The sequence below is a fragment of the Echinops telfairi genome, unplaced genomic scaffold (genome assembly GCF_000313985.2).
Source record: "Echinops telfairi isolate 266 unplaced genomic scaffold, ASM31398v2 ScPeMD7_7409;HRSCAF=8447, whole genome shotgun sequence".
NCBI lineage: Eukaryota > Metazoa > Chordata > Mammalia > Afrosoricida > Tenrecidae > Echinops > Echinops telfairi.
In genome coordinates, this window is record NW_022111309.1 from 15,495,140 (window position 1) to 15,502,307 (window position 7,168).

Genomic DNA, 7,168 nt, shown 5'->3' on the forward strand with positions numbered 1-7,168 from the left:
TTCTGATTGATTTGTGCCTCTATTCTGACCCCAGGAGCCCTGGTGGCATAGGATTACACATAGGGGTGCTACTCACAAGGATAACGGTTCAAAACCAACAGCCACTCCTTGGGCGAAAGGTGAAGCTTTCTACTCCCATAAAGAATTACAGTCTCATAAATCTGCAGGGGTAGTTCCAGCCTGTCCTGTAGGGTCACTATGAGTGGAATCAACTTGATGGCAGTGATTTTGTTTGGTTTTGTTCATCCTGACCCACACCATGTTTTCAATTGCTTCATTCATATGCATGCAAAGGCTAGACAATAAATAATAAAGAACAAAGAAGACTTACGCTGTTGAATTATGGTATTGGCAAATGTGGTATTATGGCATTGCTATGCCATGAACTGCCGGAAGCATGATCGAATCTGTCTTGGAAGGAATACACGGTGGCTTCAGACAGTTCATGGAATTTTTTTGAGCTCTTCAAACCCGTCAGGTACAGTTTTGCTTTGCTCCTTAGAAGTGAGGATGGCTTAGTCTCCTGTACTTTAGATATGTTATCAGGAGGTATCAGTCCCTGGAGAAGGGCGTCATCTTTGATACAATCAGTGATTAAGTGGAAGGCCCTCGATGAGATGGATTTTTCAGTGGTCTCACCAACGGGCTCATTCACAGCAATGACTGCCGGGATAGTGCAGGACTGGCGGTGTTTGGCTCTGTTGTACATGAGCTTGCTATCAGGTGGAAGCAACTCAATGGTACATAGCCAAAACTGCTCTGTGCTTAATGGGCTCCTGCCCGCCCTTTCTGCTGTCAACACTATTACAGGCCACTTCCAAGTTCAGCTTCAGGAAATGGTCAGTTGCTCTTTCCCATGTATCTGTTAGACTACTGCTTCTGTGAAGTATGATTGTTCAAGACTTTGTCATCTCTACTAAGACAGTGTTGCAGCCTTGCTTTGTGTCATTGGAAGAGGCCTTCATTTGGTTACAGGCAGATAGTTAAATAAGTTTACCAGTCAAGGATTTTTCATCCTTAGAAGTGCATGACCAAACTAGTCTTTGGATTGTTGTTCTCAAACAAATTTCCATAAGAACTCAATTAAGAGTCACCAAGGCTGTTCTGAGGGGCAAATAGGTGTTGCAGAACCTCTTGGGTGTGGAGTAAGGAGAAGGATGAGGTGGGAGACATCAGGGGGCTGTGGTGGGATCTGTTTTCTCTACTACAATTCAGCCATTGCCTTCTAAACTGTGAAGAGTTTAAGCCACTGGGCCTAGACTCCAAACCACACTTGATGAAGGATCCTCTCTTGTCTACAGGCAGCCCCATCTTTCTGTTGGTGTTGTAATAGAACATCTCTGGTGCAAAATCAGCCGAGAGAAGGCACGAGAGCACTCCTGCATGCATTGAATCGTGCCAGGCCATTCAGAATTCTGGACTCTGAATCTTTTCATAAGTTTCATGAAGCATAATAGAAATTCAGCTAAACATTGTAAGAATGACCCCAGGCCTTGGAAAAGGAGAGATCCAATTCAACTCAACAATTGTCCATTGAATGTGTACTTTGTACATATCACTGTAGAGAGAATGTCAGCCCTTGGCTGGAAAGATTTATTGCAAACCCAAATTCCTCATCAAAAGGAGTTTAGACACTGGCGACTTTGGTCCCAGCCCTACAAAGGACCAATTTCAGACTTGGTAATTTATGTTATCATGTAACAGCAGCCAGGTGAGAAATGTGATTTATTATAGGGGACAATGGAAGGACAAGCCTTTTTGTCCCTTTCACAGGGACATAACCTTTGAAAGGACCATTTGGGGTTCTTCCCACTCAGAGCCAAAGGATTTAACCACAGGGTAATTACTATACTTTTTTTTTTTTAATGGTGTGAAGAGGTGTTCAAGGAATGAAGACATTTTTAATATAAGAGCCCGAGAAAGCCCTTTCTATTGCTATCCAAAACCCAAATTCAGCGTTGTGACTAGATCCTCAGCAGTGGGCTCTGAGGAAAGCGGTGCTGAGAGAAAATACTTAAGTTTACCATGTAGTGCAGACCCCGGGGTTTGAGCACGATCTGGGATTCTTCAGTTCTTGAATGTGATTCTTCTTTTAAAAGCAGGTCATATTGCAGGGTAAGATGTGAAGCTTTTGGTCAGTGGTTCCCAATCAGTTAATACTGACCCTACACGGAACACTTGACAATGTTTAGAAACATTGTTGATTGTCCCAACTGGACAGATGTGCAGAACGTTACAGGCATTCCTAGTGGGAATGCTGGTAAGCAGCCTGTACTGAAAAACAAAACAAAACAGCCCCTGAAACACAGAATCATTTGTTTGAAAATGTCAATCGTGCCAAATTTAAGAGACGTGCCCTTACATCTTCCTATGTCTTGGGTGGTGAAATGCTTATGAGTGAAAATACAACCAGTGCTCTATGGTCCCTTCCCACACCGTAATGCATTTGAAAACAAAAATAATTACAATAAATCTTGGAAACACTCTAGGAAACAAAAAAGAAAGCAAGGAAGAGAGATCAAGGAGAAAAGAAATAATAGAAATAAGGTGCTGAGGTTTTTAAGGTGATTATAGTAGAGATTAAAAAAAAAATCTTTGGGGTGATAGAATAGTCGGCTAAACTCCCTCACTTTGGTGTTTGCTGGGAGTTGAGTCATGACGGGACGTATCCATACACAGAATTACAGGACATTACCATGACATAGAGTTGGAAGTATCCACACCTTCCCTTGAATCATCATTGTCTCTATCTTTTTCTTGAAACATCTCAAGCCATTTCAACTTCCGGGCTGTCTCAAAACATGGTTCAGTGATTTTAGCCCTCAACCAATTCGTGTTGCAGCTCCGAAGATGAGGTTGGATTCCAAGACCATTGCCCACCCCTGGATGTTCCTCAACTTCCATCTACCTTTGTATTCCACCCACTCTACCACAGAATGAAACCCAAGCACAGCAGGCCGTGTGTTTGTCTTACACTTTATTTGAGAAGAGACCCTACAGAAACTATGTCAGGAGGATACAGGCTGACACACGATTTCATCAATCAATAAATGGAGTCGTTAACATAACATTAAAGATATGATACTATGAGGAAGACAGACATATGATCAAGGAATATTTACAACTCTCACATGTACTATATTTATATTGGAGATGGGTATATACATATATACATGTACATGTGCATATACATGCATAGATCCATACATATACACACATATATGCATATATATGTATAAAATGTTTTTAAACAAAAGCCAAGAAAAGAGTTTGCCTTCTGGTAGTAACCAATGATTTGAAAGTGAAACGCGACTGGTTTTCGTTAGTGTTGTGGCGTTAAATCTCTGCCCCCACATGCAACTCTAACACTGAGAGGATCTGATGAGGACACGTGGCTCTGGGATGGACACACGAATGTGGAAAACGGGGCCGAGAGCGAAGGACATGCGCAATGGGAGAAAATGACCTTTGGTGATACCATTAAATCATCCTTTTGTATTAAACATAAATTATTAATACAGATTAAAAAAATAATTTTCTGTTTTCTTTTGAGGCTGGGGAGGGAGGCAGGGTGGTGGAGAAAGGGTGGGCACTTGCCTTTTCAACACATGTCTTAATATCAATGGAGAACGTGTCCCCTCTATCCTTGGGGGCATCTGGCTGAGTTAGAAATCTCATGTATTTTGCAAAATGGACTTTTACATAAGACTTAACTGAGACCTTACACCTCCTCTCCAAAGGTAAACATGGTCTTTGTTGTTGTTGTTATTGTTTTTAAACAAAAGTGATTCTCTAAGACTAGCCAGGATGCAAATAAATTTAGCACAGCCGATGGATTTATGTGTCAGAAAGGAAAGGATTAGCAGAAATAGTACCTCAGAGAAGAGGCAGATAAGCCAGTTTTACTGAAACCTCAATCACCCTTTGGAAGGGAGAAGCCCTAGGATGCAAATGATGGGCAACCAGCATGGCATTGCTTTTCAGCAGACAGGTAAAAGACAAAAGGAATCAGGGAGGAATATTTCTGTCACAAGACAGAACTGAGGAATCATCGACGGACGTTCAACTACAGCGCATGAAATCCAGTTGAGCACAACCCCAAAACCAATGCTTTCCAGCTTTGTATCTATGAGGCTAACTTGGTGGTGCTACATCACTTGCTGCACTGCTCCCCAAGCCAACCCACAAGTCGTCCACCACACTCCGTGAGTATGATCAGCTTGGCCTCAGGCAAACGTGCCCACATGTCACACGTTCCCCTCATAGCACAGGCACCACTGCTCAGCAGTTTTCCTAATCCAGTTAACTCTTCAGATGGCCAATAGGTTTATACACACATGAGGAGACACACACAAATACATAGGGTCAGACAAGATATCATCACTTAACATATATTTAGTACAGAAAGCTCAGGAATGGGGAGGTGCAAATGCATTACAACAGCACCTCGACTTCATTCTCAAAATTGCTCTCTGAGAACATAACACGTGGCTAGCGCACTGAAGTAGCTACCAGCTGATTTTCCACGTGTTGGGTTTGCTTTGCAACATCAGCCTAAAGATAAAGGGACATGTAATGTCCAGTAGAAAACAAATCAGTGTACATCGTTCACGCGGCAATACAGCCTTCATTTCCCTTGAAATAAGATATGTAAAGTAGCACTTAGTTTAATACACGTTTTGTTCTGCTTTAGAGCTAACTGTAAAAAGCCGTTCATGCAAAAAATTACCTCCAGTTTTAGCTGGATGTTTAAAGGACACTTCTCCTGAAAACAAATCCCTTTCACAAGGGAAGGGAAAACAAAAATCCCACTCGAGGCAGCCCTTGAAGGCTGAGAGTGGAAGATACAAGACTTTGGTGTTTGTAGGGCATTTGCCGTCAGAACCCAGAAGTAGCACTGGGCTCCCCTCCAAAGAGGCAGAGGGCTAGAAGGGCCCTTGACATTTTTAGGACTTTTGCAGAAAAAGTATTGACAACCTTCATACAATTTAGTTATCTGGCCTGTCCCCATCCAAGGCTGTCGGTGGGTGTCACCTTCACTCAGAAGGTGGCTGCCCCGCCTCCAGTTTCTGGCCGCCTTCAACTCTTCACCAGTGTGCTCGCAGCTGCCCTTCTCCCCGTTCAAGGAAAATGACTTTTTTTCCCTTTTCTTATTAGGCTCTCCTGTAGCAGTTGAACCTTTATGCATTAAAAAAATTTTTTTTGCTGAACTAGGACTATTCCTTTATTTCAATATAAAGCAAACCTCTATTCAAAATGACTCTAACAAGAGAATTTTGACTCTGCTTTCCCACAATGCCTCTCCCTGCCCCAACATCACATGACATCTTTAGAAGAAGCCAGTGCGGTTTGAGCAGTGTAATTGGATTCGCTTAGGAGGACAAGGAAGGAGTGGAGGGAAACAATATTGTCTCCTCCTCGGACCCAGTCCAAGGACATAGATCACAGAACCAGTGAACTTTTCTCCTCTGGGATCTGGCCCTGGCCTGCTTTGGCTACCTCATTCATCCTTAAAGACCAACTCTTCTGTTCTAATAAATTAGCATAAGCAACACTGAAGTTGAGGGAGGGTCAGGGCATGAGGGAGAATGTTGGATGGTCCAGAGGCAGTTTAACTGACATTGAACTGACACCTGTGGAAGCAGAAGACAATACTTAGGATGGCATCTGCAGTCACCACCTGGCCTTACCAGCACAGGATCCAGCCTGACAGGAGTGGGGGCATGGGGGTGGGGGAGAAAGCTGCTTGCCAGTTAGTGAAGGTAAGACAGCATGGCCGCTGAGCTGACACCTACATATTATTGTGCTATACAAGAACAGGTCAGTCCCAAAGAAAAGTGGCAACGTGTGCTTCTGCTACTCTCAGTTCTCAGTTCACCCCTTGAGCCCGGCTTTGTGGGGGCCACACGGAGCCATTTGCACATGTACTATGATGGTTTAAGGCAAAGTCGACTGCTAATCAGCACTCAGGGTGGGAGGGTGGCTGCTGAGATCCAAAGAGGTGTCTGCCTCTAGTCTCCAAAATACCTATCAGTTCCTCCTGGGTCTTTCTGTTCCCACACTTGGCAGATTTCTGCTGAACCCTTGTGAAATAGTATCTGAAAATGAACACCGTATCAAACATAGACTTGTACATCGGGGAAAGGTGCAGGACATGTAAAAATTCAACATGATTGCGCCAATAAGCAGGCTCCCATTTAGGAGTTTACAAGTCAATGGTTCCCCCAAAGTGGTTTGGAGGGGGGGCTGGGGGTGTCTTGTGCTCACAGGCATCTTCTGCTGATGCCCACCACGTGTCTTCCTTTCCATTCCTTGGAGCTGGGAGATCCGGTGTTAGTGGAACCCCCACCATTGTTAGCAGGCTGAGAACGTGACGGAAAGAGAAGAGCCACCACGCTTGGAAATAAATACAAGATTTCAGCACCAGAACTTAAAAATAAAGTCTTCCTAGCTGAGGTTCCCGTGGATCAAAAGAAAGAGAAAAATCCTCCCTCCCTTGCCTGGAAATTCAATCACAAGGATCTCAAGCCTTGGTTCAATGGAGAGGTGTGCCTGCTGTCCCTGGTGCTGAAAACAGCGATGTAGGAGTCGCCGATAGAATTTACATTCTGGGATAGAAATGAGAAACCCTGCCTATTAAAACTGAAAACCCTCTCAGCAGTGCTTGATTTAGGTGATGCGGCTCAAAACATGTTTCAATCGCCCCCCTTTATGCCATTTCAAACAAAACCCAGTTCTGAATCGTCCCTACTTTTTCTGTGGGCCAGAATGAATGTATTGCGAAAACACTGGTCAGGCAGCTCCATCAACCACCTATGGATTCAAGTCCTATGGATCTATTCTCTCATGTCAGTGAAGGACCCTGAACCCTTAGAAAGAAGCCTGTAATCTGACGGAGCATCAGGGTCTCCAGATACAGCCCGCTGATTGCTTCCTCCTGCTACTAATTACACACATAGAAAAAGATTGGACCGTATTGATCAAATATTTTTTTGGCAGGGAATGCTTGGGTAATGCTATACCAAAAGGCAACACATGGGCCTCTAAATTCATCACCACTCTAAAGAGTTTCTACTCTGTTCAAGAGAAATTCTAACTACTTCCTATTTGCCTCTCAACCCCCTGCCAAAACACACACACACACACACACACACACACACACACACAC